This window comes from Accipiter gentilis, chromosome 8 (assembly GCF_929443795.1).
Source record: "Accipiter gentilis chromosome 8, bAccGen1.1, whole genome shotgun sequence".
NCBI lineage: Eukaryota > Metazoa > Chordata > Aves > Accipitriformes > Accipitridae > Astur > Astur gentilis.
In genome coordinates this window covers 41,542,857-41,565,225 of record NC_064887.1, presented here as the reverse complement: position 1 = coordinate 41,565,225, position 22,369 = coordinate 41,542,857, and the positions used below count along the sequence as shown (strand labels likewise).

General features: G+C 51.6%; 1 protein-coding gene across 8 annotated transcripts in view; it reads left to right on the top strand.

Annotated features, from left to right (window-relative positions):
• PTPRS (protein tyrosine phosphatase receptor type S) overlaps positions 1-22,369 on the top strand; it is a 163,711-nt gene that overhangs the window by 14,100 nt on the left and 127,242 nt on the right. Inside the window, exon 1 of one of the 8 annotated variants that reach the window (XM_049807602.1) lies at positions 12,547-12,655. The exons of the other annotated variants lie outside the window; for them this stretch is intronic. The gene's annotated coding sequence lies outside the window, so the exon portion shown is untranslated. Of the gene's footprint in view, positions 1-12,546; positions 12,656-22,369 lie in introns of those variants that run through there. 8 annotated transcript variants of the gene reach the window in all.

Below are 22,369 nucleotides of genomic sequence, written 5' to 3'. Positions count from 1 at the left end.
GTCCTGTTCTGCTTCGCCTCCGGCATTGGCCGATCTGTAACTGTATGTTCCCAGCAGTAAATTCACCCGTGAGGGGAGGTCTCGGGTTCCCTCCCGGCTGGAGGGGTGCCCGGGAGCTGTAGCACTTGCTCCCTGCCCTGCAGTGTGACCCGGCGGGGAACGCAGCCCTGTCTCTGCCCATGGCCTCTGTGACCGGCTCCTGCTATGCTGACGCAGCTTTTGGGTCCCTCTGGTTTGGAGGCAGGGTGCCCTGAGCACCGCTTGTGGGATAACGCAGCAGAAACCCTTCTGGACATCCCAGCTCAGGGGAGGTAGAGGTTGTGGCAAAGCGCCGTTGTGTCGTTCACCGGCACTGGCCAGAGATTTTCCTGCTCCTGGTGGGGTACAATTGGGCTCTGTGGTGCTTCCGGCACTGTGTCCTGCCCAAATGGCTCTACAAAAATCCCTTCGGCTTTGTTTGTTGTTGCTTTTACCGTTTGCAGTAAAATGGAGCGGTGTCCGGGGGGCTGTGAGGCACCCGAGAACTGGTCTCTGTCTCTGCCGGGGCAGAGGGAGCTGCTTGGGGTGTTGCTGGCAGGCTCTGAGCAAATGCTGTCCCACAGCCAAACCCTTTAGGGGTGCAAACTCCTGCCCTTTTCTGGGCAGGGATTTACAGTGGATTTTCCACCCTGTTGTGGGGTAGCTGGCAGCACTGCTCTTTCTCGGCTGTTGGGGCCGATCTGCCGTCAAGCATGTTGATTATACGTGGGTTTTGGATGCAAGGACTTGGCTAAGCATTGTGGCTGTGTTTTTTTTTGTCTTGGGTCAGCACAAGAGCAGAGCAAGCCCTCCGTTCCCTGGGGTGGTCAGAGAGAGCTGAGGAAGCTCAGGGAAATGTGATGGATCCAGCTGGCCCCTGAGTCGAGGCGACTGTGGTGGAGGATTTGTGGCCAAGGAGAACAAAAGGGGCTTGTTTGCAGTCACGAGTGGGTGCTCGTGCTCTAGCACTGGTTGTTAATGTCCCTCTGCGCTCTGCTGAGACCTTGTGGGACTGGGAACGCTGGGCTTGCAGCTGGGGGGAGGTGTGGGCTGATGGCCCCCTTGTCCCCAGCGATGATGGTGGCCCCATCTGCCCTCTCCCCTTTCCCTTCAAGCTGAGCAGGGGTAGCTTTCGGAGAGCTTCTCCCGACCTTTCCAGCTCCATGCCCTCAGCTGCCACCGAGTGACACGGTGACATTTCACGTCTTGAATGTCTGAGCAATTTCATAAAGCAAAAGCCAGCAGAAATGAAATGCTTTGGCTTTTTGTGTCCGACAAATTGGATTTGTTAACCTGAAGGTTCACCTGTCAGCTGGCAGGCCCCCTCTGTGGCTGGCGGCTGATGGGACAGGGTGGGAAGGGGAGGCAAACCGTGGCTGGGACGCGGGGAGGCAAGGAGGAGGAGGGAGTGGTGTTATGTAGCAGCGTGTAATATTTGCTATATTTTCAGCAGTGCGTTTGTGGAGGTCTTTTTGGAAGAGATGGGTCTTTGCATCAGACATGGGACAGCTGAGCTACCGGTGCTGCAACCTAGCCTGGTCGAAGTTGCAGTTGTTGTTTCTCTCTCCCAAGCCAGGAAAGCAGAGTCTTTACCTACCTCCATCAATTAGGTGATATTACCGTATGCTGATTTACCCCAGCACGCTACAGTGGCAAAGCAAAATCAATGCAAATGACTCTGCTGCACAAACCGCAGCCCACGCCCGGGCGTGTTTGGACAGGGCAGCACCGTCTTTGTGGCCGCGCGTAGCTGCCAAACTCGACGTGCGCGGCCCTGAGCACGAGCCCGTTGTGTTTGCACAGAGCAGAGGCTTCGTTTGCCGAGGGGGAGGCAGGCACCTGCCCGTGCCGCTGCCTGGCATGACTGGACGTGTGGTGGACAGTTGCACAGGACCCGCTTTTATAATAACGTGCTGCATATCACGTTATTTATGGTGCTTGTGTGTGGCAGGTAGCAGATGCACCCCCAGGTCCCTTCTGCTGTCCCTGGGGAGCGGGAGGAAGCGTGTGTGCAGGGGGAGGTCATTTCTTCTGCTTTTGGGCTCTGTTGGAGGGCTCTGTTCAGACTTCGTGCAGTTTAACCTTGCTTTGGGGATGGGCATGAGGAGTCCTGGGTCCCTGGAGAATTGCAAAGTTGCTTCCCTCCCCTTTTCCTTTTTTCTAAATTAAGAAAAAAGAAAGAAAACAAATAAAAAAGGCTCTCTCCGTGAAGCAGGCGGGCGAGCGCGCGTGGGGAGAGCCAGCTCCCTGCTGAACCGTTGCAGGCAGCAGCCGTCACTGCCTTGGGTCTTTGGGGACCCTGCAGCAGCCTGGCGATGCTGGCAGCGCTGGAGCCGGCTGCTCTCACTCTCTGTCCCTCCATCCCCTTGGCCGTGGCACGTTGCTGCTGCAGCTCCCTTTTTTAAGCCTTGCCTTTCCCCGGCAGTGGTTTTGTCGTAAGTCCTTGGTAGATCCATTACTGCCCACGTGGTCCTCGTGGCAGCTTGCAGCCTGCGTTGGGGTTTTGCAGGTCTCACTTGGCTGCTCAGCAGGCTCTGGTGTGGGATGGCTGCAGGCTCTGGAACTCTCCAGTGCTGCTCATATGGAAAACACTCTCAGTAACCACAAAGAATGGAGATGGTGCTTAAAAAAACACACACAAAAAGGTCATCTGTAGGGGCCTACAGGATGGGGATATCGAAGCTGCCTTGCACAATTTCTGCTGGGGTTGTGTGACTTGAGAAACTCCTTCCCGAGGGATGTCTTTACAAAGCAGAGCTGTGCAGGAGATGTCCTGTCCCGCAGATGTCATTGGACTGGATGCTCCCTCCCGCCCGCCCAGCCCTGCTGGGAGATCACCGCCAAAACACCCAGTTAACAGCCCTAGTGGTGTTTCCTCAGGAGGGCTGATTAACCCTGGTTTTTTGGTCGCATTAGTCCTTGTGCATCAGCTGTTGCTTTGGGCATTTCCTACACTCCCGGAGTAATCCCATGGGAGGACAAAACACGAATCCTGAATCCTCCTGCATGAGCAACTGCGGCTGCTGGGACAAGACAGTAGCTCTAGCTCCACTGGGGACATGGGTGCCCGAGCTGGCTACAGCTTGGCTGCCAGCTTCAGAGGGCTCCAGGAGGGCTCAGGGACATGGCAGATGTCTTGCTTAGGTGTTGGAGGATTCGGCAAGGTGCTGCAGCACCATGAGCCTGTGCCTGGTATCTCCTGTGGCTGTGCTTTTGCAGGAGAACTGTTAGAGAGAGAAGCACCTTCCAAGATTATTTGGTTCCCAATGTGCACGTTGCAGTTTTCTCTGTCCTAACATCACCCAGAATATCCCCACCACCTCACACATCAGGGATGCACAGCAAAGTCCAAGGCCAGGAACTGTATTTGAGACTGAGGTGCCCAGATGCTCCCTAGTCTTCACACAGACCAAAGCTCAGGCACGGTGGGCAACAAGTCCAGTGGGGTCACCAGGAACGTGGCTGACAGAAGAAACCCAATTGGGTGGAAAATCCCTTTACTCAGTTTTCCTGTGTCTGAAGTGCAAGTGGGAGACTTGGAGCTGGCTTTTTCCCAGTGTGGAGAAAGGGGCTGAAACCTTCTGCCCAGGCGCCGGTGCCATGGATGCGTGTGGCCCGTCCTCCCATCTCCATTGCCTTGATTTGAGGATTTGATGCATCCTGCTGTTTAAAAATAAATAGCTAGTTATTTTGGGCCAGGGAGGCAAACAAATCAACAGGCCAGTGATTTCTTCAATCATCCTGCATGCTGCACAGGGGAAAAATTAATAAAGTACCTGCCATCCCCAGAAGCTATTTGCTAAAGCCAACAATAATGATGGGCAAAATTGAGTTCCTGCTTACGACGGGTTCACTTACACTCCTGCGCTCCCGCTCCCTCTCTGAGGCATCGCTGTTCCTGACATTGCCGTGGTGGGAAAGGAGATACCGATCTGCAGTCCAGGTCTGAGCTTTTCCAGTGTTGGGAAGAGCAGCATGGGGCTCTCCAACCTCTCTGGAGACTTGCTTTTGCTCTGAGAATTGGGTCCTTTTAGGTGTTTTGGGATCCACCAGAAATCTGGATTATCCATGGAGTCGCTGTCCTGTGGTTATTGCTCATTTCTTGGCGAATTTGAGCCTTTAGAAGCTTTTCAGGAGAAACTGCTCCAGGTGTGTGCCTGGTGGAAACAGCTACATGTGGTGGTGACTGTTGGAGGAAGGATGATCGGAAGCAGGCTCCATTCCCAGCTTCGCTGCAGACCATGAGAATGTTGTTTTTCCAGTTCATTCCTGAACATTCTCATCTGTGAAATGGGCACATGTAGAGCTATCCTTCATCGGGAGCCCAGGACTCAGCTCATTGTGAATCCATGAGGTTTTCACATGACAACCATGAACTTGAGAAAACCAAGCTTTCCTTGGGCTACTGATAGCTTGCTCAAAGAAGCAGCCAGCGCTACCCGGCTCCTTAGGGCATTGGCTACTATGTTTGCCCTTCAAAGGTACACCAAAAGAACACTTGGCTTCTGACATTGAGAATAAAACACTGCATCATGGGAGCATCCAGCATCTCCTGATAGAAGAGTTAATGGTGTAGGAATGCTGAAGGAGCATTCCCGCCTCCGGGAATGCAGAGCAAACCCCCGTGGACACCCAATGTGTTATCTCCCCTCCCCAGCCCCTGTGTTCAGTGGCATCCAAAATGTTCCTCCTGCAGCCTTGCAGAAGGGACCTCCCGCAGCTTGTTGCAGTTTTTGGGCGCTGCTATCCAGCTGCTGCCATTGGGTCTCCCGAGAACTTTCCTCCTGGCCAACTTATTTCAGGAATATTTCATGCCAAAGGTGGTAACAGTGCAGGATCTCGTGTCAAAGAGATGGAGGGTTTGTCCAGCTGGGAAATGGGGCTGTTTGTTTACTGGTTTAGCGCTGTGTGTGTCTTGCATTGCCTCATTGGAATATTAACTCTGTAAACAGGTTAAATGTCCATGAGGGTAAGAGCCAGCCCCAAATATGCCAGTGTGGAGGCCAGAGGGAAAGCTGAGCAGGTGAACACTGATATCCTGCAGCTAGAGTGGACAGAGGTCTCTTGAGAGATGACTTGAGAAGAAAAACCTTCCCCCCCCCCCCCCCCCCCCCCCCCCCCGCGTTTGACTAATGCCCAATCCTTAATGTTGTCCACAAGAGCCCTTTTGGCACCAGAGAGGCTGAAGGCAGTGTTTGCTGCTCCATGTTTTGGGGTTTTTTTGTGATGAATATTATCCTCCCCCACAAAATACCCCCCTTCAGGCTGCTTTCATGTTCAAAGCAAGAGGAACGCGGCTCCTCCTGCTAATGAATCTTTGCTGGTTGCCCCAGCTCGTGGGTGGGTGTGAAGAGCAGATCTGGATTTAGCTCACTGCTGGCGAGGCTTTGGGAGAAAGCGGGGGAAAGTCCCTTTTGAGTTTACTGTTGCTGTAAGAGATGCAGGCTCTGTGGCTGGCGTTAATTGGGGAACGTGGCTGTAAGGTGGTACAAAGTGGCCCTCGAGCTGAAGGTGTGCTCCATGGCAGTGGATGAAGCTCCCAACCCACTTACTGGATGGCTCACGGGTCCCATCACAGCACCGATGAATATTTAAACCAAGAGTTGGCCTGTGTTCAGAGCATTTAAAGAAATAGAGTGCAGGTTGTATTTTTAAGATGCTGGTGTTGAGCTTCTGGGAGCCCATGGATGGCAAGGACCGATGGTCAGTGGCATCTCACCATGGCAAGGCAGCAGCTGCCCCTTTCCAGCTGGGTTCATTTTGGGGCTCCAGATTCCCCTGTACCTGTCTCTGTGCATCCTGCACCCTCTTTGCAAGCAGAGCAATACATGGTCTTTTTAGTGAAAAACCACTAGTCTGCAGTGATGGCAAATGAACTAATTTCACTGCTCTTGGAGGAAAAGAGAGATGATCTGGTTCATGCTGGATACAAGGAATGGGTTGAATCCTAAGTCCTGTCCTTAGGCTGTAGGTGTCTGTTTTCATCTCGGGGTGGTGGGTCTGAGGCTGGACTGTCCCGAGGGACCTTCTCTTGAGTGTCAGCAGGAGCTGACCTCCCTTTCAAGGGGTGGGTTGCATTGGGGCTCCAAGCTGCTCCCATCCCAATGTGCAGGGTCCTCACCATGAATGCTCTTGATAACGCTGCATGGCAGCCACTGCGAGTGGCTTGGGCCTTCTCTGGCACAGAAAGGACAAATTAAATAAACATGCTTGATTGCTTAAACATTTGTTTTTTAAATTAGCAGCAGCTTTTTTATATTAAAGTATGTGGATATGCTGCTGGGGAACACTTTAGCAAGTTGTTTTTTCTTCCTGGTGCTACTTTTCCAGAATCATTCCTGATTTAAAAACCAAATGCAAAGTGCAGGCCAAGTTTGAGGTTTAATCCTGTAAAAGATGTCGATGGGAAGAAACTGCACCGCTTGGAGCTGTGGGGCCCTGTTTGGATACGTGATGAGACAGGCCTTGAAGGCAGCGGAGTTTGCAAACCATGCCTTGCAAGCGCTGGAGAAAAGGGTCTGTGAACGGCTCATAAGGGCATCCTTGAATGTCCACAGCTTCTCGGGAAAAGTTTTAGTGGTCCATGAATTGTCAAATGCTGAAATCTCCTGCAAGGAGGTGTTTGGAGATGCTGTACGTGGGAACGTAATTGTCTATGTGCTCACAGGGATGTGGATCTGCAGCCCTTGTGCCGTGGTCTCGGTGAGTTGGGCTTGCATCTTCCCCTACACACGTGTGGCATGGTGGGTGACCCTGCACGCAGCTCTTCCCCGGCTGTGCCTCTGGTTTTGTTTTTACTCTTTGGTCTCTGTCCTGTTTACATGGCAAAGAGATGGCCTGGCGTGAGGGTTACGGCTTGTTCAGCATTACAGGATAAGGGAGGTTTAGATGCTGCTCTAATAGTAACCAAGATTGCTAAATAGCATCTCTGGGAAGGCAAAATGCAGCCAGAGAGACGCTAATGCTTCAGATTGACCTTGCTTGAAGCGTGTGGGGGTTTTGCTGTTTCCATAGGCTTGCTATCAGTTTCCTAAAATAGCATCTGTCCAACAAATAACACCAATAACTGAGCAAGGATCCCTGTGTACATGCCTGTGGGAGTGCTGGGGCTTTGCAGGTGTGGTGGCATTGTGGATTAAACTGTGCTTCTGCAATTTTAGAAAAAAAATATAAAATAAAAATAGAGTTCCCACAATCCTACTGCTTTTTGTGTCATCCCCCCAGGTTGTAGCAAAGCTCCTGGCAGTTGGCTCGGGGACGAGCCTGGCTTGGGGGAGCCTGCGGGAGGACCCCAGGCTGACGCTGCTCCCTTTCCTTTTGCATGGACCCCAGGCCACATCCTTAATTTTTTAATTAATGGATGCATCCCGCATGAGTGCAGCTCCAGCTCAGCTGCAAGTGTCCACGCACGGCCACAGGATCGGGCCTCTCTGCATCCCGAGTCGGGAAGGGGATGGGGAAAGCAGATGCTGCTCCGTACCCTGACTCTGCACCCTTCCTAAAGGCGACCAGCAGTGGTTTTGTTGTTGTTGTTTTGTTTCTACGTATTAAAGGTTTAATAAATGGAATTAAATACTGTGAAACTTAAGGTAATTAAATGTGGAAGCAGAAGGAAAAAAATTGTAAAGCATCCTCTTCAGGAAACTAATAGGCTCCATGCCTCCTTATCTTAATGATTTTCATAATTTAGCTGAATGCAGAGATAATGGATCTGATGAACCTTTCTGGAGCTAACTTTAGATTTAATGGGCTTCTTGCTGGGGAGCGGGGTGGGGGCAGGTGCAATCAATGCGCTTAAGGAGGGAGATAAGAGCAAGAGAAGCTGAAATAAACAGCCAAACGGGTTTTCCGAAGACTTAAAAGTTGCTGCGTGTCCATGCTGAGTGCTCCCTCCTTCCCACCTGGAATTAACCTCGGAAATCATTTTTAGAGGCCACGTGATTTCCTCGGGCTCGGCCACACCGGCACTGCCAGTGGGTTTTGCCTTTCTGCACAACCTCTGACCCTCCCTGGGACGAGGGAGCCGCAAAGCCGGGATCATCTGCGTTAATCTGGTCTCATTGAGGCGGGATCAGTGAAACCACCTCACAGATTCACTGTATTATGGAGCAGATTGAGGGACTTAGAGAGCAAATTTAATAAATATCATTTCGATATTACTTGGCGGAAAAAAAAATAATATCCACTGAGCGTCTGATGTTGAAGTGCCCTGTGAAGGATGGTTAATAGGGATGTGATGTGTTTGGAGAGCTGGGGGAAAGGGAATGAGGAAAATGCTGAATATTGATGTGGGGTGGGGAGACAGGAGGAAAGGACATCCCTCGGGGTTGCTCTGGGCCAAAAGTCTGGTCGCAGCAGCACGTGCAAAAGCAAGTAGGGCTGAGTGTGCTTGGGGAAGGGGGGAAATGTGGATGTTTGCTAAGGGATGGTGCTAACACGGTGCAGGACCTGCACCTTTGGTTCCTCTCTGGTGCAGATGTGAGTCTTCTGCTGCCTCCTCGGCTCTATCGGCAGTTTGCGTAACCAGGGCCTGCACAGAGCTCTCCAGCTGATTTAGGGGCAGAGCCGGGTGAAGATGCTGAAGCTGGACCTGAAGCAGCTTTGCTGTGTCAGTGCCATGACGGCTGCCCGTGATGCAGAGCCAAACTGACCCTTATGCACCCGGAGCCAAGCCAGCATCCCTCCACGGACTCTCCGGGCAGTGTAGCTAGTGGCTCTGGAGGCAGTGGCCAAAGCTGGGCTTTTTTGCAGCTGGATATTTGAAAGTGGCAGCTGCCACATTGGTTTATGTCTGCTTTGCGTCAGGGAGGTGGCACGGTGCAGTGCTACATCCAGGGTGGCTCTGCCATGTCTGGGTGCGGGGCTTTGGGGGTCCCACGCTGCCTTTTGAGCCTCAGGGCTCCCTGTAGTTCCCAGTGGAGGCTTTGAGCTGTGCTCTAACATGCCTGAAGCCTCTTTGGGAGCTTTCCAGTGGAAAAAGCAGAGCTGCTCAACAGGCCAAGGGCACGAATCGGGGGACGTGAGGCGGGTGCAGGCACCCAGGGTGCCTGAGTGCGACCCGGGGAGCCGGGTTGGGAGCAGGCACTGTGCCTGTGCTGCGATCCACGCTCCGTGCCAGGTCCTGCTTGCGGATGGGGTCTTCTGCCCAGAAGAACAGCCAAGCAAAATCCCATCCATGGGGCCTGAGGAAGGCTCTGACTACAGGGGAAGAAGGGAAAGCGATTGCAATGGGAAATCCCAAACCCTTTCTTCTAGGGCTGGTCATGGTGAGCAAGGTTTTGGCTGTGCCAGGGTGTGGGGACCGGTGCTGCTGCCCGCCGCCTCTCGTGGGAAGCGTGCCCGGGTCATGCACCTTCCCGGAACGCTCCGGCCAGGGCAGCGCGCCCGTCCCACGCCTGCGCTGAGGACCCGCAGCGGAAGGTGCAGCGGTCGCAGCCAACAGGCAGCCGAAGGGGCTGGTTTGTCTTTGTCCCTGGCAGGACCCCCTGCCTGCTGGAAAAACACTTGGGTTAGGAGAAATGTGTGACCTCTTGCTAACCCCCTTCCCCTTTCGCTCTGCAAGATCTTAAAAAGAAGGGGGGGGGGGGGGGGAGAAAAAAAGGAAAAAAACCCCCACGCTGTGACCAATCCAAGGAGGGCGAGAGCTGGGGACCATATCATTAAAATGCTAAAAATGAGCGTGCTGAAAACAGACACAATTGGGTATTTAAAGCTCTGAATGAAAAGAGTGTGTGTTAGCTGCCTTGCGGAGAGCCGGTCTCCCAGAGCCCCTGGAAAATATGTGGTCAAGCTCGCACCATTAACTTTTTGTTTCTGGTTTGTAAAGTAGCTGTGAAATCCCGAGGTGGTGGTGGGGAGGCGGGGGGAGAAGGGTGTCATGGACCCCACATCCCTGCCAGGCTGGGGAGGATGCCCGTGCTCTGCTGGAGGGGCGGCTTTGCCAATCGCTTGATGCACGTTGGGTAGCGGCTTGTGCACACCCGGAGCCTTTTGCTGTCCTGTGGCAATCTTTATCCCAAAATGCAGCACTCGGCACGGGGACTCGTGTGGCCCCTGCGTCCCCATGTCACTGGGGGACCCCTCTGCCACCTCTGTTGCAGACCGAGTGGGATTTGCGCCAGTTGGTCCCTCTGGCATCAAAGCGTGGGGTGTGTGGATGGAGGGGTAAAGCGGGAGGTGTAACCCAGAGTGGGAACCGCTTCAGCCCTGCCCCAAACCAGCCACAAATTGACTCCTGGGTGAATCACCGCTAAGTCACTTCAGGGCTGTTGCATCATTTGTTTGCAGCTTCTTCAAACCTGGGCAGCTTGGGCTGCTGGAGGTTACCAGCTCGGGTACCCAGGGCGGAGAGATGTGAGGTCCTCTAATGGTTTACGTGCCTCCTTTACGTGGAAACGTGGATTTTTGCAGCCGCACTTGAGCACGGGTTTGTCGCATCCCAGCTCGTCCCTGGGTGGAGGTTGTGGACGGTATTTAGCTGCAGGTTGACGCTGGCCGCAGCGTGCCGTGCGGGAAGGCGAAGGTGTGCACGGGGTTATTTCTGTGCACGTACGCGGGTTTCCCTCGTGTGCATATGCAGAGGGATCCGTGTGGGTGCAAAATGCCCCTAAAATGTCTCCTAGGGCAAGCATTAACTGCCAGGCTGGGCTTAGCTCCAGCAGGCAGGAACAGATGAATCAGACACTTAATGGTAAAATCAAACCTCTCAAAGTATTAAAAACAACCCAGCTCCAGTGGGCTCATCTCTGCCGTCCAGGGAGCCCCAGCGAGAGGGAACGAGAAGGGATTTTAAACCAAACTGGGATTTTTCGGGTTACCCCCCCCCCCCCCATATCTCTTGGCTGCCAGCCTCTCTGAAGGGGAAGTTTTACCCCGCCTCCCGCGGTCTCGGATGTCAGGTTGGCAAGAAAAATCCCATCTGTTTTCAATCTGGATCCTCACTTCCATCCACCCAGCCTTTCTCCTCCCTGTGCTCCCCCGCTCCCAGCCCCCAGAGCTGGCGTGCACGCCAGGCAGGCCTCGGTGAGGCTTTTTTTTTTTTTCCCCCTTCTCTTTTTTTATTTTTTTTATTTTTTTCTTCTAAAAATGTATGTGGCCTCCTTTGCCCCCCGCATCCCCCCCTTCTCCCAGGCACATGCTCCAGCGCAGCCCTCTCCGCGCTGGGGCCTGCCAAGAGCCTCTCTGCGCTCAGCCCCGCTACGGTCGCTGGCTCAGAGAATTCCCAAATGACCTAGGATTTTTCAACCCCGAGCTTTCAAAAAAAAAAAAAAAAAAAAGGCAAAATATCTCTCTGTGTGAAAAAAAATAAATAGGCAAAATCGAGAGGGGAGGGGAGAGAAGGAATTTTGTTGTTGTGATTTTGTTTGGGGGGGTTTGTTTGGTTCCAGTTTCTTGGTATGATTTGGAAAAGAGCAAGTACAGAGTGTTTTGTTCCTGTCCAGAGATAAGAGAGCTACTCTGAAATCCTATATAGAGTCAATGCAAAGATGTATATGTAGCAATCGTAATACCCTAATCTCTCTCTGAAGAAACCCTTTTGTTGCACACCCCCTCTCGCCTTTCTCTCCGCTGTCCTCTCTTGCTGCGTTTATGTCTTATTTCAACTATAAAGTCCTCAGGCTAGGAATTACCTTCTCTCTTTACAGATGGCTGCAAGAGCTTTGCACGTCTGTGGAGCTCCATGAAAAATAAATGAAGAAGGTTGTGGCTTTTGTCGTTGGGTTTTCTTTCCTTTTTTTTTAATTTTTATTTAAAGTATTTGGAGGAGAGGGTTTATCTGATCATAGCAAGGACCCGATGAGTGTACCATTGGGCTTTGCATCACCAAAAATGTCAAGGTGGGGGTTATCCCAGCTGCACCCCTTCAGCTCTCTGTGCCGGGGCTGGCATGGGACCACTCAAAGCTGCCCCACGTCCAGGGTTTTCCCCGTTCTGGCTGGGATTTGGGGGGGGGTGTCTCGAGAGGAGCCCCGTTTCCCGCTCGGGTGGGATCTGCTGAGGGAAGACCCCAGGGGCTGCTGGCTGGAGGGGACAGGGGGCGCGCTCCAGCTGCTGTGCCTCAGTTTCCCCCTTTGGGCAAGCGCTGCCAGCAAGCAGCCACCCTATGGGGGACGAGTTCGTGGCCGGATGGGCTGGGGGGGGGGGGGCAGCGGTGCTCCCCTTGGCATGGGTGGGCGAGGGGGGCTTTTTCTTTTGGGGAGTACCGTGCGAGTTGTGGGGAGAGGGCTGCGTGTGAGGGGACCGGTGGGGACCCTGAATGACCAGGCTGGGCTGATCCCAGGGCCGGGGGGGCCACCCCAAAGCCTCCGCTCCAGGGCCACCGCGACAGGAGGAATCCGGGACCGGGCTGTGAGGGACCCCCGCGGCCGGGCGCCCTGAGGGGGGGGGAAGGGTGGGCGCAGGCGAGGCCTGGCTGGCCGCGGCACTTCCCCCGCCCGGGGCCTCCCGCCGCCTCAAGCCTCCCGCTCCCCCGATCGGGTTGAGCCCCGCGGCCCGGCCCGGCCCCGCCCCGGCTCCGCCTCCCTCCGCCCGGGCCGCGGCGGGCTCCTCAGCGGGGTCGCGGCGCCCGTGGGCCCCGTAGGCGCCGCGGGCCGCCGTGCCGAGGGCGGCGCGGGTGGGACGGCCGGTTCCCCTCCCGGTAAGTGCCTTGCCCGCGCCCCGACAAGCCCCCTCGTCCCCGGGGGCGCCGAGGGGGTTCTCCTCGCCGCAGCTCCCTCAGGCACCGAGATGAGACTCGAGACGGTTTGATTTAAAAACTTTTTTTTTTTTTTTAAACCTCTTTTTAAGAAGGAGAAACAATATTTCCCCCCCCCCCCCCCCCCCCCCCCCCCCCCCCCTCCCCCTCCACCGGTAGCACTTTCCTCAGGGGAGCCTTCCCGGCGTCGTGTGTGGGACGGGCCCCCGGATCGGAGGAACCGGGGCCGTGGGGGTCTCGGGGTGATTGGGGGGGGCTGCCTGCCGCCGGTTTGGCTCCCGCTGACGGGTCAGCGTTAAAATACCCGTTTTATCACAGCTTTTCGTGGCTGGGCTTTATCTGGGGAGCGTTGCTGAGATGGAGGGGGAGCGCTGGCTGGGGCGGCGGCGTTTGGAAGTTGGGAAGGGGGCATCCCCCACACACCTCCTTCTCTCCCTTTTTCTCCAGCTTAAAGGAAGCGTTTTGCTGCAAAACAAGACAAAAGTGTAAAAACCTGCATCCAGCCCCCCCCCCGCCCCCCCCCCCAGTCGTGCTGGGAGCGCTCGCCTGCGTTACAAAGGGCCGGCTCTCCAGCTCACCCTTTTCTCCAAATTACCCCTTTTACTACATTGGTTTTTTTCCGTACTGGATGCGCCTTTTATTTTTTAATGAGTAAAAGGCAGCCCAGGTCCGCAGCAGTCGCCTGCGCGATGCTCTCTGCAGCTCGGGGCAGGACACGGGCTTTGGGCGTTTGAGTAACGTACAAAATTTATTCACTGTGAACATTGCACAACTTCTGCGCTCGGTTCCCAGGATTAAAATGCAACTCGCTTTCTCGGTTTTATATGACTCGCTTGCTAGCCATTATACTACCGCTCAAGCTCGAGATGCAGATTTGTCTAAAATGTGTAATTTTAGAAACATAAAAGGGGGGAAAAAAATGCTCCGTTTTGTTACGGGAACTGTGTAGCTGGAACTTTCCTGAGAAATGGCCATATTTTATCCCTTTATGATTTGTCTCTCGCTCTGGCAAAGACAAAATACTTTTATGTTGCAGGTAACTTTTACGTCAAGGCTCTAACTTTGAATTCGCAGCAGCTGGTCTGACTCGAGGCAGTTAAAGGAACACTTGAAATTAAATTTAAATTTATATTGTTCGTTGGCGGAGAACTCTCCTGCAGTTAAGGAAAAAAATGTAAAGATTAAGCTGATCATTACTATATATGAAAAGCAGTTTCAAACATTAACATTATGGTTCCTTTCTTAAAAAAAAAGAGGATTCTCTAGCCTGTGCTTTGTATAGCTGCATCTCGCTATCCTTTCATTTCCCTTTTCCTGAAAACATCACTTAGCGGAGGAGAAATCACAAATTCAAGTGCACTGGGATCGCCACACACAGAACAGAGGAACATCTGCTGAAAAGAGACTTTCTGAGAATAACAAGGCACCTGCACTGAGAAATTTTTCTTCTCTCCTAACTGGCTCAGTGTTCGTTGGGTGCATGTCTGTAATCGACCACTGGTCTGTTTCTGCCTGCAGAGGTGTTTGTCAGCCCTGGTATTTTACAAGGCTAATATTTGTTTACAGATTTACACTGTTGGTTGGGGTTTGGGGTTTTTTTTTCACCAAAAAGGAGGAAGTGAAAAATCTGCATTTGAGCTAATTGAGCTATTTTAACAGTTTCTTCGTGATTTGCGTTTTCTCTAACGTAATGAGCGTCTGGAGTTGATTGGTGCCTTTCAGACCGCCCTCTCACTTCTTGTGGAGGAGTGTGTTGGGATGTGGGCTCGAAGACGGTGAGTAAGGCTCGCTCAGATGGCAGCTCCAGCTAAATGAGGTGGTCCTGCACCTGGGACAGAGCTGGAGGAGGGGGTCCGCAGAGAACGCCAGCTCTGGAGCTGCGCTTTCCTCTTTCACTTTTCCACCCTGGAGTAAAAACCATAACACTCGCCATCCTTTCATGTTCTTGCTCCCAGAACCTGCCAAGTAGAAGAGAAGGTATCAGTATCTTTTGTCATCTTGGGAGCATGTCATTGATACCTGGTGCAGAAGGAGATACATCACCTCCAGGAGAAGTGCGGACACTAGTTCCAAATCTTTCTGCCAGTCAGAGTGGAAGTGGGGGAGTGTCAGGACTCCTGCTTTGTGGTCCTGCTGCTCTGCAACCTCCTCCTGCAGCCAAAAGGCAAAGCAGTGATTTTTCAAAGGCGTTGGAACCAGACAAGGCCCAATTACGCCTTTGACTTGGAAGAAATGCATATCATTTTTTTGGGAGGTGGAGGTACCAAAATAAACCGTCTAAAGGTTCTGTGTGCAGACAGAGAGTGAATTTAGTACCAGGTACTAAATTCCTGCAAAGGTGACAGTTGCAGCAGGTATATGAGGAAATCCCTCATTACCCTGCAGAGCTGGAAAAGCAGGGTATGGTGTTTTATTATGTTTCTTAACCTTGATCACAGCAAGTTTCAAACACCCTCTTTACCCTCACTGTTGAATCTGGCCTGTGGGTACAGATTCTTGTACGGCAAAGCTATTTCACTAGATTTAATCTCTAAGGAGCGTGCCAGAAAAACAGCCTTGGGGAAATGGCACTCTGCTAGCTTCCTTGTCTGTAAAATGGGAATAGCGATGCGTAACTCCTTTCCGTAAAGTGTTTTAGGGTCGACCAGTGAAAAGGGCTGAAGTGCCACGGGTTGAGTTGTTCAGCCAAAAAGAGATGAGGCAGAAGCAGTAGCGAGGCTTGCCCAGGCTCCCGCAGCAGGTCAGCAGTGATGCCAGGAATAGACCCAGTATCTCTGATTTCTGCTCGAGTGTCCCTGTCTGCTGCGTGTGGGTGCAGGCCAAAAAAGAGCAGCAGTGCCGGTGTCACCCGGCTACGTGTAAAGAAGAGGATCGAGGTTGCATGATCCCGTCCTTGGCGCCTTTTCGGGGGCTGCCCTGTGGTGCCAGGTGTAGGAGTGACAAGTTGTCTGACACCGGTCCGCAAAGAGCTGGATTGAAGCCACTACTCATTTCATGTTGGCTTCTGTGCAGCCCTTGTGTAGTAACGACTTTGTAGATGCTGCTCACCTGGGCTGAATTTTTAACCAGTCACCTGGAGATGAAAGGCACTCAATCCCATTACCACTCCCCCCAAGCCATCCTCTGCCCTCTGTTTGAAGAGATTTTGAACCCCAGGTATGTTTTGTTCCCATGCAAGGCTTTGCTGTTGGACTCGGCAGAGATTGCAGCGCGTCCTGTGGCACTGGGGAAGTGTAATCTTGTTACATTTGAATTTATTTCATGCTGCGTTTGCAGGTGTGATGAATGAACTGGTAAAATTAGGGACCGTGGAAGGTGTGAGACACTGTGTTTGTTCAAATGCTGACGGTGGGAAAACATCTGTTAGAAGCTCTCTTTGAAGGAGTAGCTGCCCTTCCAGAACTATTTTGTAGGAGTAATAACTGTTGCGGTAGGTGAAACCTTCTGAATCAGGAGGCACCTGGGAGCTGTGAACGTGCATGGGCTGATGCAGGGATGGAGATCTACCAAACTGAACCCTACAACACCTTTATTTTTCCTGTGCATCTTCAGTCATTTCTGATGTGACTGCCGCCTTAATTTTGTGTGAGCTCATGCGTGCTTGGGTGAGTTTGGGTTTTTAAAGAAGCTGTTCTGCCCTTCCTTTCTATTTACAGATAACTCTCCTTTATGGATTTGTAAGGGTGTGTTTCAATTTCTCCATGTGCTGATTAGTGCTCTCATTAGCACTTAGCAAGTGCGTTGCAAAAATTCTTTATTAAAATCTGTGTGGAGGTAGGTTTTATTCATGTGAGGAAGCCACACAGTGCTTGGTTTCAGCATCAGCTCCCAAGTCGCAGGATGACATACCTGCTAATTTTGACTTGCTCTCTATTTATGATAAGGCAGGAAGCAGAGCGTTGCAGCCAAGGGAATTGAGGCTACCCCCCTGTTTATGGTAATTCTTAAATAGTTCATTTGGGCGTAATGCCTCTTTTTACAGTTGATTCTCTATTACAAACAGATTTTCTGATAATGGCACCTGTGCCATTCAGATGGGATCATTATTATAATAGCAGCAAGTATTGTTATGGAATCGGTATGTGGAATTTATGTAGGATCGTTATAATGACAGAAGTAATGCCATAAATAAAATGATGCTGTAACAGCAGCACTAAACCCGGGTGTAACAGGGAAAATGACAATTCAAATTTCCCCCAAGCCTCGGCACCTCGAGCCTTGCGAGGATTTCTCGCGTAAGGTCCCTGCCTGCGGAGGAGGTGGGAGCGTGGGTGACTGGGGAGGGCAGGGGCTGTCCCCATGGCGCAAGGATGCTCGTGGTGTGGGAGGGAGGAGAGATGCTCATCGTGCAGCGCCCGTACAAATCAGGGAAACGATTAGCTGGAGCCGTTTCAAAAGCCGACCAGAGAGATTGTTGCAATTAATTATTTCTAGAAATGGGGCGTTGCTCTCATTCGGCAGGGAGCTGGGTTTTGCTCTTGGGCTGGCTCCATTAACACAGTCTTTTTCGGGACGGGTTTCAGGCGGGGCTTTTGCATGCACAGCCTGTCCCTCCTGTGTGGTGTTGGGACAGTCTGTGCCTGCTGGCACGTTGCTTCTCCCGTTTCTCTGCGGGAAATGTGGGAAAGCTTGAAATTGCATTTGTGAAATAAGGATGGGGGTTGAGACTGTAAACTGCCCAGCGGGACTTGACAGAGGAGGCTGATGTAAGTAGCATGCCCTAATACCGGAAGCAATAGTACCAAACCCCCCCAAACAGAAGAAAAAGGGAAGAAAGGGTGAGAAATCAGTGCATTTGAAAAGTTACTGAGGATGTAGAGTGAAGATATCCCCCCCTCTGCTTTTCTTTCTATGAAAAAATCCCTGGAAATGGGTGTGTTGTCTTAAAGGCCGGTTTTGCGGTCAGGTTTAGCAGATACAGATAGTCCAGATGGCTAATCTGGAGCGTGGTTTGGCTAGCAAAATCCTTCTGGCAGGCCGTGAGGAGGATGCTGGGAAGAGGTTTGCAACAGTCATATTTAAACAAAGTCGTTGCTAATGCTGCTTCAGCCGTCGTGTGGACAGAGCACAGATGTCTTGCTTGGGTTTTGATTTTTTTTTTTTTTTTTAAATAAAATCCCTTTTATTTTCTATCAGTGACCCCTGTTTTAAATCCCTGATCCAAGAGGGGGAATTGTAACCTTTCGGTGGGCTCAGCTGTAGTTTGAGTTTTGTCACCGTGTCCCCTCTCCGGTGCGCTGGTGCCCAGGGCGTACAGCAGCAGAAGGATGCTCGGTTGCAGAAGGATGCTGGGTTGTTGTGCTTTGAACTCGCTTTTTGCCCAGGGGCCCCATCGGGACAGGGGTGATGGGGCGATTGCTTTTTGATGCTTGGCGCTGCCTTTGTCAGTGGACATCTGGTGCCAGGATTGCTGCTGTCGGGGGCTGGGGGTGGGCTGCAAGGCCAGGGAATTTGATGGATTAGTGCGGTTGGAGGGCTGGGGGAGGGGACGGGTAGGGTTTCAGCTCTTGCTGCAGGTAGAGAATTTGGAGATTAGGGGCACTTTTCTGCAAGCTGCAAAGGGGGGGAAGATTCGGAGAGGGGGAAGGGTTGGCAAGAAAATAGTCTTTCCAGTTTTCCCAAAGAAATGACATTTGTTTGCTCTGTAAGGCAGCACAAGGGAAATGTGTATGCGTCCAGAGCAGGGGATGAAAAAAATCCACAGCAAATCTGGTGCCGGTCTGTCCCCACAGCTTTGTAACCCTTGGGAATCCCGGTTGGTTGTGCCTGGCCTCAGGGTCACTTGGTTCATTCCCTGCTGCTTCCTATGGATTCAATAACCTCCTTCTCTCCCCAGAGATCAGCTTAAATTAAAACTTTACTTAAGGAAGCAAGAGGCAGCCTCTCCTTATGCTCTGTTACAGGATCTGGGTAGTTTGCATGTCCCCATCCATCCGTCATTCCCTGTGGTCGCCAAATGGGCTGTGCTGGGAATCGGCAGCTTTTGAGCCTCTGGAGCAGGAGGATGGGGATGTGGGGTATCTTCTGCCCCTGATCTCCTTGAGTGAAGGAGTAGGAAAGAAAATCCTGATTTTTAAAAGCCTCCCCTAAGGGCAGATATTTCAATACTCTCTGGCCTGGAAAGGGGAAAATTGCTATTTTTCTTGGGGTAGGACTGGCCTCCCCAGGGATATCGCCAGGATGCATCACACAGTCCTTTTCCAGAGCTCTCTGTGCCAGCCAGTGTCCGTGCACAGGTGGAAATACCCTGTCCCTTGTCTGCCAGTGAGAGCAGGAGGGTTTGCATAGCGGCGAGGGCCACTGGGAACTGGCCGAAATGGGGACCTCGAGGAATAGTCACAGTGAAATCCAATCTCTGACAAGCGCCATGTTTGAGGATCAAATCCACGTGTAAAAACTGCCTGGAAGATTTAATGTCTGCTGGCTTTGCCTCCTGGAAACACTGCTGCAGGGAGGTCAGCTCTCCAGGAGGCATGTTCGGGCCTTTGATTCATGTTTTGGGGCTACACGTGCACACGCGTGTGTTGTAAACATCGGTTTTGTTCAGGATTGGATTTGTTTCGTGTGGGGAGGGATGTACAGCCGCCCCGCACGCAGCTCCTTCCCGCCTGCCAGACGTGAGCCATGTGCAGCAGAGATGCAGTCCCAGCCAGGCAAGGAGATCCGTGCTTGTGTTGTAAAATAAGCCCTCACGGGTGATTTTTTTCCCCCCCTTTCCAGCAGAAATCGAGACAATTGGAGGTGAGGAGGAGCAGGAAATTCATGTGTAATGAAGGAAACTTTGGGACTGAGATGAGGGAGGTACTGCAAAACATGAGAGAGACCCAAGGGGTGTTGGAGGGTTTGGATTGGGGGATCTTTTGTCTTTCCTTGTGTTGCTGTAGCCATAATATCAAGCCTGTTGAACTGCCTTTTGAATTTTTATTTCTTCTCTGTGTTAAACAAAGTGGTGGCTAAGGGCCATAGCAATGCAGCAAGTCTTGTGTCTGCAAGGTTTCTAAAGTTGGAAAGCCTTAAAACACTGGTCTGAAAAAAGGAAAAGGAAAACTAAGGGATAAAGTTACAACTACCATCCTGAAAATGCATTTATTTGAACTTTAGGAGCAAAAGGCAGAAAAATCTGGGGGAGGGGGAGAGGAGGGAAGAACTCACTGTAAAAATGCGCGCAGGGAAGTGAACAGCTGTGTTGTTCTGTGAAATGGGAGCTGCTCAAATTCAAAGGATTATTTCACTAACCAAGACCTGGTGTTTGCACTGGGGCTGAAGGCTGCAGCCCCAAGCGTGCAGGCAGGAGGAGAGCTTGCAGAAGTTAAGGCTGCTCCAGGCTTCCCAGGTGGGTTAACTCCCGTTGGAGATGGGCCCCCGTAGCCAGGAAGGCTCCGGTCTCCCCAACCCCTGTACTGCAGCATTGTATTGGTCCCATTCTCCTTGGAGTGCTTTCACGCCATCCACACCTTGTACCTAATGCATTCAGTACGTGTTGAGGAGTGAAACTTGGTTGTTTGCTGCCATTTCTCCAGCATTAATAGATTTGGTGTCTTGGATGCTGCAGGACGCCATAGGCAAGCGCTCCCCTGTGGTCCCTGCCCCACCGCACTGATCCAGGCCTCCTTTGGGTCCTCTGCCAAGCGGTGGTGGCTTGGAGCTAGGAAAAAAGTTCACCCAGACAGGTAATTCCTCTGAAGCATCTGCTTCTGGGTGCTGCTGGCGATGGTGTGCTGGACTAGATGAATCACCGTTGCCTCCAGCCTGACGTGTTTGATGGTTGCAGCGCTGCCTTCCTGGAGGGGAAGGAATTGTAGTCCATTACCAGGAGTCCATTTCTCTTACCGAAGGTGGAGCGTTGCATGAAGCACCGAGTGCTACTTGCTGAGTGCACCCGGTTCCTCGCAGCAAGCCTCGCTCGTGTGCCATGAAACACTCGCTTGACAGCGCGTTCCAGAGCAATATCCTGAAATGAATGATGGGCCCGCGCTGTGCTTTATGCACTGCCCAGAGAGGTGGGAATGTGTAAATCGCACCATCCAAATGATTTAGCCCCAGGTATAGTTGTGATTCAAAATGAATTTCTGTCCCTGCTTCTCCCTTGCGCCAGCACTGGAGTAACTGCTTGCTATAAACCAGTAGAAAATTGCAACAGCCCGTGTGCTGGGGAGGTTGTACGGGGCTGGGCTGGGAGGATGTGTGGCTGTACCCTCCTCTGTCCCCTGCATCCGTGGTCTCGATGTGCAAGCGCAGGGATGCGGGGTGTAGGTTTGATATCGGTCCCTCTCTGCCTCTGGGCGACACGTTCAAATCTGTGTCTGTCCCTAAGCAGGGAGCTGTGCGACACATGGTTTCCGTGAGGCTTAATAGGGAAGATGAGTGACATGTTAAAAGTGGCTTTAGGTTTTATGCAAAGCCAATGATGTTTAAGCCAGCTGGTGGATTTTAGGGTTTTCAGCAAGTTTCATTGGACAAATACTACCTTTGGAAAGTGTCTCAGGTCCACTGTGAAATTTTGGTGGACATCAAGTTGATGGGAGTTGTGGATGGCTCATGTGGTGCTTCACACCTCGTTGCCCTTTTGGGAGTTGACTGTCTTCCCTCCTGCTTTTTGGGAAAAATGGCAAAATCGTGAGAAAGACACGGTTTTCTTTGTGGCGAGGAATGAACATTAATATTTAAACATTTGGGGATTTTTTTTAAAGATTAGCTTTGCTTCTTGGCTGGTACCCTGGTTTAGATCTCCAGGAATAGCTTTGGAAATGCAAGTCTAGGCAAATGCATAGAAAAGACGAAGCATGGACTCCACTCTGTCGTTTTCCTCGTGATTTGCAGAGCTCTTTTAGTGCTTTACTGCTCTCCTGGTGCTGCCTGATGTCCAGGAGTCAGTTGTTTCTCAAAACACAAAGGTCAGAGGTATTGGAGGAAGGATGAACCCCAAAGAGTCGATCACTGTTTAAGGCTTCAGCTGTACTCCTAAAAAAGACCTGGTATGGGTGCTTTCTTCTCAGGGAATTCTTAAATCTACCTGTATTAATTTCACTGTTTTGAACCCTAGAAGTTAAAACATGCCTGTATATTCTAGAGAAAAATACAGACTGTTGTTTGCCTGTTACGAAGTGCGGTTTTGTGGATAGCCGAATAAAATTCTTGGTTCGAAGTGTTTCAGTAATGTGTTAAAGTTTATGGAGCATTTAACAAACTTTTTTAGTGTGCAATAGTTTATAGTGCCAGCAAACAGCCAAGTGTCACATCAAAGTTGTAGTCTTTTCTCACTTAATGGCACAATGTTTAGTGCTTGTTCAGTTTATCTTGGGTGGCTTTCAATGCGCAGCTCAGCATGGCTTTTTCTTTCCTTCCCCCCTCCTCCCCCCCAAACTCTAAAAGACCGATTATGAATACTGATATAGGGCCCACAATTCAAGCAGAGTGGTTGGATTTATTTTTATCTTTAAAGAAAAAAAACCCCAAAGGCAAATAATCACAGTGACTTCAGTGGTGTTCTCCCTGTGCAGTTCCCTGCTGGGCTGGGAGAGCAGAGCAGTGAGATGAAATCTGCTGTCATTGAAGGCAAGGAGGGTTTTGCCATCAACTCTTACAAATCTGTAATGATTTGTCTTTTAACGCAGGAGCTGGGCTGCGTCTCAGACAGGGATGATTTCTGCAGCTGAG